Below are 12,671 nucleotides of genomic sequence, written 5' to 3' on the forward strand. Positions count from 1 at the left end.
AATAGCAGATAAACCTGCTTTATCGGAGGCAGGCAAGGTACTCCAGAGCAAGCAAAGGCCACATTTATCTCTCGGTTTGCCCACACATAAAACGCTCACAGTCTGATCTACCAGACAAACACTAATATTTGCATCTCCACACTTTCATTTACTGGGTGGAGAGTGGAGATTTGCCTCCTTCCTTGTAGGATCTTCTCAAACAATATCATTGTTAAATGATGGCTGTGTTGATGCTACAACAATGCCATAGAATCCTGCTCGGGTGACTTCTGTTGTAACTCGTAAAACATTTCCTGCCTGAAGCAAAATGGAAAAGTTCACTGTGGTGGGGGGGGGGGGGGGAACTATTATTATGCTGAACAATTGCTGGGCAGAAGTATTTATTTCACTGGCCAGGTTTTCAGAATTTCAGAATAGTTGGAAAGTAAAAGAAACCTAACTCACAAGGACAGGATAAAGTGAAACAGAAGTGATACCCTGCATGTGATTCTAGGCTCTTTATACCATGTGCTGATTTTTATTAGGCATTCTTCACAAAGCAGAAGAAAAGAATGCCCGTCTGTCTATCTGTGACCGTTCCTCAGCCCCATGCAAAAATAACCAGATGGATTTGGTTGAAATTTGAAGAGTAGCCTGGGCTGATTGGTTAGACCCTCACTGACAAGCTACAAGTGAGTCCCACTGGTAATTGCCATATTTTTTTTTTGGGGGGGGGGGGGGGCGCTTTCCCTACTGGCCACATGGTACCTGCGCTGTGTCGCTGTGCTGGCTGCGCAGAATCCCTCTGCTCTTCTGGTGCTAGTGACCTGTTGCTGCATCAAGTCAACACCACGATGTTAACTCTCCTGCTGAAAGAATCTGGTGGCAGGAATGCTGCGAGCTCCCAGTGTACTGTCCATTGGAAATACACCCTTCTCTATTTGTTTCTCGTATGGTATAATGGGGAACATGCTTCCCTGGCTACTGGCACAGGGCTGGCCTGAAGGGACAGTGGTAGTAGCCACAGTAGAAACGAGATGTGTAAACACTTCATAATGTCTAGTTTCTTTCTTTGGTACAGAAATTTGCACACGGTATGTGAATTTCTGTTCAATAAAAACATTATTAGATAGGTCATTAGTAGAATACCTGAGGGATCTGCATTGGGACCTGTGCTGTTTAGCATATTCATAAATTATCTGGAGAAAAAAATGATGAGTGAGCTGACCAGATCTGCAGATGACACAAAATTGTTTTGAGTGGTTAAAATAGAGTAGATTGTAAAGAACTGCAGAAGGACCTTGTGAGACTAGGAGACTGGGCATCTAAATGACAGATGCAATTTAATATGGACAAGTGCAAATTAATGCAGGTAGGGAAAAATAATGCCAACTACAAATACATGATGCTGGGTTCAGTGTTAGGAGTCACCCTCTAGAAAAGGACTTCAGAGTCCTTATGGACAATATCTTGAAATCTTCAGCTCAGTGTGCAGTGGTGATCCAAATGGCAAATAAAATGTTAGGAATTATTTGGAAATTGTTTGCAGATTTATTTATTTACTTATTTAAAACAATTTCTATGCTACTTCATCTAAAATTCTGAGCTGCTTACAATAAATAACGCACATAAACATCGAATCTGATTGTCCCACTTCCCAATAAAATACAATACATCAATCGCAGTCTAGATGCCTGGCTCAAACCAACTGTACTCTTACTAGGGCAAGGCCAAGGTGCTAATCTAGTCGCTAAATAAATCACATAATAAAAACCATAATAATAAAGAAACCACCTGCACATCTAAACTACTACAGACCCACTCCGCTTCTCCTTTGATTATAAATATAAAAAAACTAAATTCCCAATCCCCTGGCCACTCACAAAGGGCTGACCTTCTTCAGTTTGTCTGCTCGGAAGTGACCCACCCCTGTAGTCAGCTAAATGGTCTCCCTAGATGATGACGGTGGGGAGGGGGTGGAGTTACACAAAACTAGCAGCTGTAATGTGGAGTCATTTTAGTCTGGGACAGTAACATGAGGAGCAGAAACTAGACTTGGCAGGGGGTGTCGCTAGCTATGGACATACAGGTCTCATGCTCCAAAGCTATTAGCCAGTGGCCCGAATCTCAGGCAGCCAAAAAGAGCTGTGCTCTTTACTGCTGCAGTCCCTCCACTCAGGCAGCCTCCAGGGAACAGGAGGCGAGGGGCTGGAGCAGGGAGTAGAGTAATTGTGTTCCTCTCCACAGTGTTCACTGCAGCATCACCCTCCCCCCCCCCTTCCCATTTCCACAGGTGGAACAAGGGAGAGGAGGGGGATGGAGCACAAACAGACACAGCCATAGCCTGTTATCCCAGAACTGGGGATTCGGATGAGGACAGAGTAGTCAGGGCGGAAGGAGACATCGAAAGCGCAAGTCAGAAAGCTGTAAGTGATATATATTTGGAAAGGGAGAGGAGGTAAATGCTGAAAGGCAGGTGACGTGGTGGTGTAAGAGGGGATGTATGGTGGGGAGGTGGTGTGCCCAAGGGTTAATGATGAATAAAACAGAAAATGTCATAATGCCTCTGTATCGCTCCATGGTGAGACCGCACCTTGAATACTGTGTACAATTCTGGTCGCCGCATCTCAAAAAAGATATAATTGCGATGGAGAAGGTACAGAGAAGGGCTACCAAAATGATAAGGGGAATGGAACAACTCCCCTATGAGGAAAGACTAAAGAGGTTAGGACTTTTCAGCTTGGAGAAGAGACGACTGAGGGGGGATATGATAGAGATGTTTAAAATCATGAGAGGTCTAGAACGGGTAGATGTGAATCGGTTATTTACTCTTTCGGATAATAGAAAGACTAGGGGGCATTCCATGAAGTTAGCATGGGGCACATTTAAAACTAATCGGAGAAAGTTCTTTTTTACTCAACGCACAATTAAACTCTGGAATTTGTTGCCAGAGGATGTGGTTCGTGCAGTTAGTATAGCTGTGTTTAAAAAAGGATTGGATAAGTTCTTGGAGGAGAAGTCCATTACCTGCTATTAAGTTCACTTAGAGAATAGCCACTGCCATTAGCAATGGTAACATGGAATAGATTTAGTTTTGGGTAATTTCCAGGTTCTTGTGGCCTGGTTTGGCCCCTGTTAGAAACAGGATGCTGGGCTTGATGGACCCTTGGTCTGACCCAGTATGGCATTTTCTTATGTTCTTATGTTAATGATGGGGAAGGTGAATGAGCGGGAGAGGTAAGGAGTGGGTGACACAAAAAAAGGGGGGGGGGCATGTTGGGGAAATGGTTGTGGAGGAGGGGGTTGAATGCTGGGGAGTATGAGGAGGGGTAAATACTGGGGGGGGGGGGGGGGGGGGGGGGAGCACAAGAAGGGAAAAGGAATGCAGTGTCCTCTTCCATCTCCCTGAAATCAGCAATGTAAGTTTAGGCTGTCAGAGGTGATGAGAGAGCAGCCAGGGCAGGGGACTTGCATTGGAACCAGGTAGGAGGAGAGGTTGTGTGTGTGGAGGAGTGCAGGGTCACAAGACCTGGGATAGGTGTGTGTGCATAAGAGCTGGTGGAAATGGGATGGGGATGTGAAAGCTGGAGGGGCTGGGTCTGGGTGAAAGAAAGTCAGAGATGGTGGTGGGGGGTTTAAAAAGAACTAGAGATAGTGTTGGGGTGGGGTGGGGTGGGGTGGGACGGAGCAGAGGTGCTGATGGAGGATGTGTGAGGGAGGGCCAGAAGTGCTGAAGGGTGACAGAACCTGAAGTGGCGGTTAGGATGTGTTAATAAGCGGCCGGTTCCTTAACGGCTCCGAGCAGCTCCGCAGTATGGCAATGGCCGTCGGCAGCAGCAGCAGCGGTTCCTTCAGGGAGGAGCATGACATCAAGCGTGCTCCATTTTGGCCCCTCCTTCCCGCCACAACGAGTGCTCCCGCTGGAAGTTCATGCAGAGGAGGTCAAGGGCAGCAGATATTTAAGTGGCATTTCCTCGGCAGTGCTCCGCCTTGGCGACAAGCTCTGTGTATCCTATTGCTTGTGCTGCTTGCTTTGTTCCCTGTGTTCTCCTGCCTCCTGGTCTGTCTTCTGAGTTCCTCCCTGTTAGTTAGTCCTGTGGCTAGACCCTGGTTTTGGACTCTGGATTGGATTGTTCGCTGCCTGCCTGAACCCTGGTCTGGACTCTGGATTGGATTGTGTGCTGTTTGCCTCAACTACTGGATTGGACTCTGGAGCAGGATCCAGTCTCCGGTCAGGGTAAGACTGTTACTTTCTCTTATTGGATCCATTGTAATCGTAACAGGATGATGACAGAAAGCTAGCAATGGTGATGGGAGGAGAAGATCCAGAGGTGTGAGAGGGTGGAGAGTGTGAGAGAGTGCCAGAAGTAGTGATTGCAAGGAGAAAAGATTTGAGAATGAGAGAGAGAGAGGTAGGTAATGGGGGTGGGTGGGTGAGAGACAGAATAGGTGATGATAGAGATTGTATGATAGAAAGCCAGAGAGGATATTAGGGGAGAGTATGCAGGGGGATGACTGGGGTGAGAGTGAATCAGAGAGAGAGTGATGGGAGAAGCATGTGAGGGGATAATTGGAAGTGAGAGACTCCGAGCTGATAGGCTGAGGGAGTCAGACTGGAGGGGATGGGATAATGTGAAAGGAAATGAATGAAATGGATGAGATGGGTGAGAAAGTCAGTGTGTGGATGGTGGAGAGTAGTGATAGAGAGAATGGGGTGGCTATTGGGGGAGAAGGGAACCAAATAACAAGATACATATGAGGAGAAGCAACCAAATAATGGAGAAATGGAGAGATGAGAGGGGCAACGGAGAGGTGATATGGGGAAGTGAAGTGTTGGTACAGGGAGAACTGGAGAGTGAGAGATGTTGAGGAAGAAGGCGGGATGAGATCCATGTGTGACTGTACAGAAAGAGTGAAATGATAGTGAAGAGATTTAGAGTCAGAGAAGAGAGAAATGAAGGAAAATTAGAGGAAAGGGAGAAAAGAAGACATATAAAAACAGGAGAGAAAAGAACAGTGTGAAAAGGAGAGCCTGGAAATAGAATTAGGAGAAGACAAATAAAGATAATTTATGAGAAAAGAGACTCAGATCAGTACAAAGACCCCCCTCCCTCTCCCCATCCAGATAACAAAGGTAGAATAAAGCATTTTATTTTCAGTTTAGTGATTGAAATATGTAATTCAGTGTAGTAGCTGAATGGCTCCTGAATAACCTGGATTTTCTGTAAACTGTGATAGATTTTATTGGATCAGTGTAAGTATTATCAAAAAATGTTGTACATGAGCTATTGAGATCTCATAAGTCCTTTCTTCAGATGTGAATAATGTCTCCAATATGATATCTGAAGAAGAGAGCATTGTGGTTTCAAATGTTCATGTACAATATTTTGAGATATTTTGTATTCTGAGCCTTTAAAATGTTTCAGAGTCTGAATCCCAGGATTAGAATGTAATTTTCAGTGTGAGTGGCTGGAAGGATAGATAGTAGTTTTTGTCTTGTAGTCTGGATCACATAGGCAAACTAAGAAAATAACAACACTGTCTATGTCTTATGGGAAACAATGACAAACTATATTTTCTGTATAAAATATGCATAAAACAGGCTCTTATGAGAACACCTGAGACAAATAACAAACAAAACTGAATATATGTACAGTATATCAGGACAATAAGCAAGAGTAAATATCTTAATTCCCCAACTAATAGAGACTAATTATATACAAAGGCCTAGTGAAAGTTACCACTTTCCTGAAAAACCACCCTCCAAAACTTATCAGTTGGTAACCAAGCTGATGTCTTTGGGAAGGACGGGCTGCGCAGGGAATTCTGGGTCTCTGCCAAGCTTGCCATGCTACTCTGTAGCTCTTAGAATTTGTAGATTCTACTGTGAACTGGGGTTATATACCTTTTGGATTACACACGCTCAGAAGGGACCTCTTTGTCTAACTTTCCTGAAATATTGTCAGCTACTGTTAAGAAAAACTACTGCATGTAAAAATGGTGGACTTCTTGTCTTTGTCTACTGCTTCTAATCTCCATATTATCCAGACATTCTCTCTCATAGGTATGTGATCACTGTTTTGTACTTTATCTAAACCTAACACGTTCTGTAAAACACCACAAAACAATAACCAAAAATTAACATTAACTTGTTAAAATAATGTGTGTGCCCTAAAAGCTAAAAGTGTATCCATAAAGTCTATAAAACTTATGTCCAGTTTATACTAATCCTGGGCAGTTGCTGTTTTCATCTCTCAATCTCTGAAAAACTTGGGCTGTGCTTGACTGTTGCAGCCAGTCTGTTACGCGTGCCGCCTGCGGCAGCCCCACAGCACAGCCCTCTCGCCTTTTCACACGGACTCCAGCTCCTGGCTCCTCTTCATTGGCGGCGGTGGGCCACCAGCTCCGACCTCGGGTTCCCTCCAGTGCCTCTGGCCCTGCCATGCTACCCAGTGTTGCCAGCCAAGATATCCCTGTTCGTCAGGCCTCTCTACATGGCCCACAGAGAGACGCCATCAGCGCCGCACCGCTTCCTAGGCGCGCGCGCGCATCATTAGTTCTTTTAAAGGGCCCGCGGCAGAACCTGGCCACAGACTCTTCAACATATAAAAGCTCAGGCCTCACTCCATAGCATTGCCTTTGCAACAGGTCTCCTCGTACTCCTTGCTGATCCTAGAATCGTCTCTTCGTTGTGTTCCTGATTCCAATGGTTCCTGGTTCCTGTCTTCCTTGTTCCTGTTTCGTCTATGTATTGGACTGACTCTTTGGATCTGACCACCGCTACGCCTGACTACTCTTCAGCTTCTCTCCAGACCTGGACGTCCGCTACGCCCGACTACTCTTCAGCTTCTCTCCAGCCCCGGACCTCCACTAGGCCTGACCACTCTTCTATTTCTCCGAGTCCCGACCTCTGCTACGTCTGACTACACCTGCGTTCTCCATGCCCCGACCATTGCCGTGATTGACTACGCCTGTCTTCTCCATGCCCTGACCATTGCCTTGAACGACTACGCTACAGACTTCTCTGTGTCCAGAGTTCTATGTTGCTTGCCATGACTTCCACTTGCCTCCAGCTCTGATCCTAGCCTGTCAGTGACGCCTTCTCTCGCCTATTCTCTGGACGTGAACTTACAAGGCTTAGGCTTTTCTTTGCTTGAACGCCTCCAGTTATTCGTTGTTCCTTTGGCACCTGAGTTCCTGTACCAAATCCAGTCCAGGGTAGGACTACACCATCTACCGGCTGCTGTCTCTGGGCTGAATCACTTCTCATCTCTAACTAACCTCGAGGCCCACCTGCCAGCCCCGGCATCCAAAGGCTCAACCCGAGGGGAATGAGGGTTGGTATAGGTGAAGCTCCAGCGGCCTCTAGCTTCAGCCCACTCCACCTGCTGATGGTGGGGACCCATATGTCCTTACCTACGGGTTGCGTCAACCCCACCTCGGCCCAAGGGTCCACCTCTGATGCAACACAGTCAAGGTCAAAATTTAACTCTTAATTGCTAGCTGACTTCAAGTAAATAATAGTCTTATACTTTTAATTGAGTCATATCTCCATTTTGTGCTCAGTATTTATCTATTTGTGACCTTGAAGCTTGCAGACTTCAAGTTAGAGAAAGGGAGGGCTCTGTAGGCTGTAGCAAAGGAGGAGGGGGGAGCTGCAAACTATTCCAAGTTACTTCTAATAAAGGGGAGGGGGGAAGTTTTGGGCTATGAAGGGAGGGAGAAGCTGTGAAGGGGAGTCATGGGCTACCAGGAAGAGTTGGAAGGGGAGACTAATACCCTACATGCCTGTAATTTCTTTAATCAGTACTATGTCTGTTATCTTTTCTTAGCATAAATATTCAGTACTTCCCAAAACTATGTTCTGCTCTTGTATACAATAATATCTGTTTCTCACATTCTAATTCACCATTTTAAGAACATTCTTTTACTATCATATCTTGTACTAACCTCTGATCATACTTTCACACATACATGGGACCTATCTGATTGCTATTACGTCACATCTAGATAATCTTCACATCTTCTATCACATCACACTAACAGGGCCGGCGCGTCCATTAGGCGATCGCCTAGGGCGCCGAGCCATAGGGGGCGCCGAAGGGCAGCCACGTGGTGCCGCAAGTAGGCCTATCTCGCTCGTGGCAAAGAGAAATAGAGAAACATGTAGGGGGGTCCAACCGGGGGAGGGGGCACGACCGGGGGGAGGGGGCAGCACAAGGGTTGCCTAGGATGCCCAATACCCTTGCACCGGCCCTGCACACTCAGTGTTAAGTTATTGAATATTCTATGTACAATTTACTTTATGTTCTACAGAGAGAGGTGGTGGAGGGTTACATAATTTTGAGAAAACAAGGAGTGATCTGGTGTGTAGGGCTGACCATAGGAGGGTGCAGGGGCCCAGGATGAATGAACTGCAGTGGGACCTTGTAATGATAAAATTATATTGTTAAGGATGGGACTATTATGGTGGTGTGGGCCTAGGGAAGCTACCCCTATTTCCCCCCTTTAAGGACAACCCTGCTGATGAGAACCCCTTGTAAGAAAAACTGGGACCACATCACTGATCCTATAAGAATTAATAGTATGATGCATCTGCTTGGCTTTTTAAGCATATTTGATCTTTCACTGTGCTTGTTGCCAAATATTTAAATTGTCCTCATAGGATCAAGGTAATACTACTGTCCTGTGCTCTTACAGGCTCATTCTTGGGGTGTGAAAGGGGGTAGGAGGGGCGATTGAGATTGTTGAATTAATCTGGGGGGGGGGGGAGGGAGATGGTATGAACACCTTCCATAGCCCTGGAGGGGTCTCCCCCCCCCCCCCCACCCCTTGAGGTGCTGTGGGCAGTGCTCCCCTTCAAAGCTGCTGCCACGCCCTTGAAGTGGCAGAGCCTGCTGCCACCGCACAGCTCACATATCCCTAAAGCCAGCACTGACCATCTTCTCCAAAGTCTTAGCAATCTTATCCACAGCTCCGGTATGCTGGAGATGGGATCTAATTTGGCTGGAGACTGGGATCCGTCAGATGAACCCTCAGCTACTGATGCTATTGCAGATTGGCAAGATGTGCAGAAAACTCCTGGAGCCACATTCAGCTGCTTCAGGAAGAGCCCCTCTCCGGTCTGAAGCATTTCTGCACATGTAGGTCGACAGTCTATTTTTTTTCGGCTAGCAGCAGGCAGGTCAGAAAAGAGGAGAATGAAGAAAATGGTGGTTGCAATTAAGCAGTATTTTAGGGCAGAAGAGGAGATGGCACCCCTCAAAACTTCTCTTGAATTTCCGATTGGGCTGCAGTGAGGGTTCATTGATCTGCAATAAAAAAAGCACAGGGTGAAATTTTTTTTGGGGGGGGGGGGGGGGGGGGGGGGGGGAAGGAAGGAATTATTTTTCTGACCCAGGAGTTTTCTCCTGCTCCTTTTTGTACTCTCAGCTCAATCACATTCAGGGCTGGGATCTGACACTGTCAATTTGCATTTGCAACCACCGGGGATTTTTTTCCCCATTTATTTTATATCCCCTCCCAATGTACCTAGTCTAGTCATTGCAGTGACAGACCTCGGGCGGGAGGCCATGCATCAGGGCTCCTTCCAGATCCCCTGCAAACATAGGCTCTTGAATTTAGCCAGTAGGTGTCGCCACTGCACAATGACTATGACTCCCTCCCCCTCCCACTCCCATCCAGGGCTGTGAAGGCTGCCTGCCCAGAATTCCCAGCCTCAACAGACCCAAACCTGAACTGGGGATTGAAACAAGGAGCTGATTTTCTCTCTCTTTTTTTTTTTTAATTGGGCTAACAACACATTTTTTTGTTTAGCCAATACCGTATTGTACTAAGCTTTGCTTCTGTTTAGGTGACATTTAGAGCCATTTGATTATGGTCTATAGTTCAGTGGTCATGCTTTGTCTTTAGTGTCTTTCTTCAGAAATCTCTTAAAAGCTAAAAAAAAAATGTAAAGGAGTTTATTTAAAGAACAACCTCCATGGCTGCCGAAGGGGAGCCCCTAGCATGCCGGCAGCTGCTTTCCTGGCTAATGCTAGTTTAAAAGTAATTTGCCAGTAAATTGGCATGAGAACCCCGTTCCTCAGCTGGTGGACGCACCATCTCTCCTGTGCTCTACAGCAGGAGCAGTATGTGCCAGCTGCTCCGCTCATTCGGCTGCCGGCCGGGGCCAGGAGGGCAGCTTAAGAAGTGCCATTCTATTTCAGGGCAATCTATTTATTGTAAATGGAAGATGCTCCCGAGCAGGCTGGCTATTAGGGATCTGCCCTGTGGGGCCATGGAGGTTTATCCTATCAGAGAATCTTTGTTACTTCAGAAAGGGTGGAAGGGACCTCCAAAAATCATCCTCATTGTGTCAGACAGGTCTTGCATCGGAGTTTCTTCGGGATGGGGGGAATGGAACAAGGAATTCTGGTTTTCTTTTCACTTGCAGGCTCCTAAAGATGAATGGCACAATGAAACCAGAAAAACTTGAACTGTCGTGCGATGAATAAGAATGAAAATTGGGCTGAGTGGGAAGTTCTTTCAAAAACTTGAAATACTAATCTCTCCAGAGGAATGACAAATACATCTGAATAATAGCGCAGGGTCTTCAGGGCTTTGCTCGTTTTCAGTTGCCAGTCTAATTAAACTATTCGTAGTTTTGCTGCAGCACTATTAGTCAGATTTGTCAGAATAGCAAGTTGCTTATTTTCTTAGGTCTCTTTGAGGGCACCTTTGGTCTTATTCTTAGGTCTCCTTATTTTGCTGTTTTTATTTTTTGCATTTATTTTAGAACACAGGCTATGCACTGGTGGCTATGACCACACCACCTGTTTTTATACAACTCCTTTCTTTGAGCCCACCATGTAGCTCTTTCTGCTTTATTGGGGTAATACCTGCATGGGACTCAGGATCAGCATTGCTTTCCACGATTTACTGAGCTTTATCAAAGTGGGAGTGCAGGAGCAGTCAGGCTTTAAAAAGAAACAAACAAACAGCTTTAGAAACACTAACATCTCCTCAGAAATGAATAAAAATCAGAATGCAGTCTTTGAAGGGCTTGATTTTCCAAGTGACTTATACACATCAAAGCCCCTTTTATGTACCCAAGTGACATTTTGAAAATCAGTCGGGGGCCAGTGTGCACACAAGCATGCGCGTAACCAGTTTCGTGCCCACAAGCATACGCGTAACCAGTTTCGTGCACACTGAAGAGAGGCATTTCGGGGTGTGTGGGGGGGGGGGGGGGGGGGGGGGAAGGGGGGTGTAGAGTTAGGGCAGAGTTTTGGTTTAAAAAATATGTGCGTAAGTTGCCCCCAGAAATGCTGTCCTGCTTGGGGCAGGTGTAACTGTGTAAGGTAATTTTCTGCACATACATGGCCAATTATCTAAGGATTTTCAAAGCAAACTTATGCACCTAAGTTAGCTTTCAAAATACTTGGTAAAGTGTGCATGTACGGTGTACACGCAGACCTTACCACTAGGTGGACTTCTATAAAATTATTATTTAGACTGCCCTGTGAATTATCTAAAGTTTTGGGGGCTTTGTGTTGGTTTGCTTTTTTGCCAGTACTTCAAATGTAAATCGTTTCTCTTGCACCTTTGTGTCAAGAAAGTCCTTTTCATGGTCGGCTGCAGACACTTGTGCTGAGAACAGATGGGGCCAGGCCTGTCTCCCCGGCTTCACTTAGGAGGAGACGCTGCATGGGGGAAGGTCAGTGTTGTCTGCTGTGCAGGAATGCCTTCCGAATTTACACCTGATTGCCAAGTTCATTAGATAATAATGTATTCCTCAGGTCCTATTTTTGAAGATATTGAATCAAGTCTGACTATAAGATACTGAAGCTTAGTTAATTAAAAAGCCTCTCCTTCCTACCACCTACAACACCACCACCACACGGTCTTTTTATGGCAGCACCAAAGTCAGATAAAATTCATGATGCTACCCATTTCCAACCACTCACATTCCACAATAAGTCAAAGGCTTGCCACATGCAAAGGATGTGCAGAGTGAAATAAGAGAGGATGAAGAACCGGTGAGGTGCAACTTACCAGTACAGGCTGCTTTCTTGAATATTATTTTTCCCTTTGCAAGTCTGGTCCTGTGGTGAATGCTCATAAATGGAGTTACTACACGATTCTGGGTCATTCGGGAGAGCTGAGCATGGTTTTAAATTCCCTTCCTATTGCATAGATCAGAGATTCCCAAACCTGTCCTGGGGGTCCCCCAGGCAGTCAGGTTTTCAGGATATCCACAATGAATATTCTGAGATAAAATGTGCATGCTATGGAGGCAGTGCATGCAAATTTATCTCATGCATATTCATTGTGGATATCCTGAAAACCTAATTGGCTGGGGGTCCTCCAGGACAGGTTTGGGAACCACTGGCATAGATGAAATCGCAGTATTACAAGTTCCTATATGCAGTGGAACAAAACTATTATTGTCTCAACCTCTTTCTACTGGCTTGCAGCAATCTGATTGGGCCAACTCCAGTCCTCAGGAGCCTCAAACTAGCCTGATTTTCAGGATATCCATAATGAATATGTATGGAATTATATTTTCAGTGGAGGCAGTGCATGCAAAGCTATATCATGCATATTCATTGTGAATATCCTGAAAACCAGACCTATTTGAAGCTCTTGAGGTCTAGAATTGCTCACCCCTCCCATACAGAAAATGACAGGAGGCCTTATTTTAGGATCAG

The 12,671-nt window shown here is 45.8% G+C and overlaps 1 protein-coding gene across 1 annotated transcript in view; it reads right to left on the reverse strand.

The window, feature by feature from the left end:
* The window catches only part of LOC115099559 (secreted frizzled-related protein 2-like), a 33,767-nt gene that overhangs the window by 10,062 nt on the left and 11,034 nt on the right, over window positions 1-12,671 (reverse strand). The gene's annotated exons all lie outside the window — the stretch shown is intronic.

The sequence above is a fragment of the Rhinatrema bivittatum genome, chromosome 9, assembly GCF_901001135.1.
Source record: "Rhinatrema bivittatum chromosome 9, aRhiBiv1.1, whole genome shotgun sequence".
In the NCBI taxonomy this organism is placed as follows: domain Eukaryota; kingdom Metazoa; phylum Chordata; class Amphibia; order Gymnophiona; family Rhinatrematidae; genus Rhinatrema; species Rhinatrema bivittatum.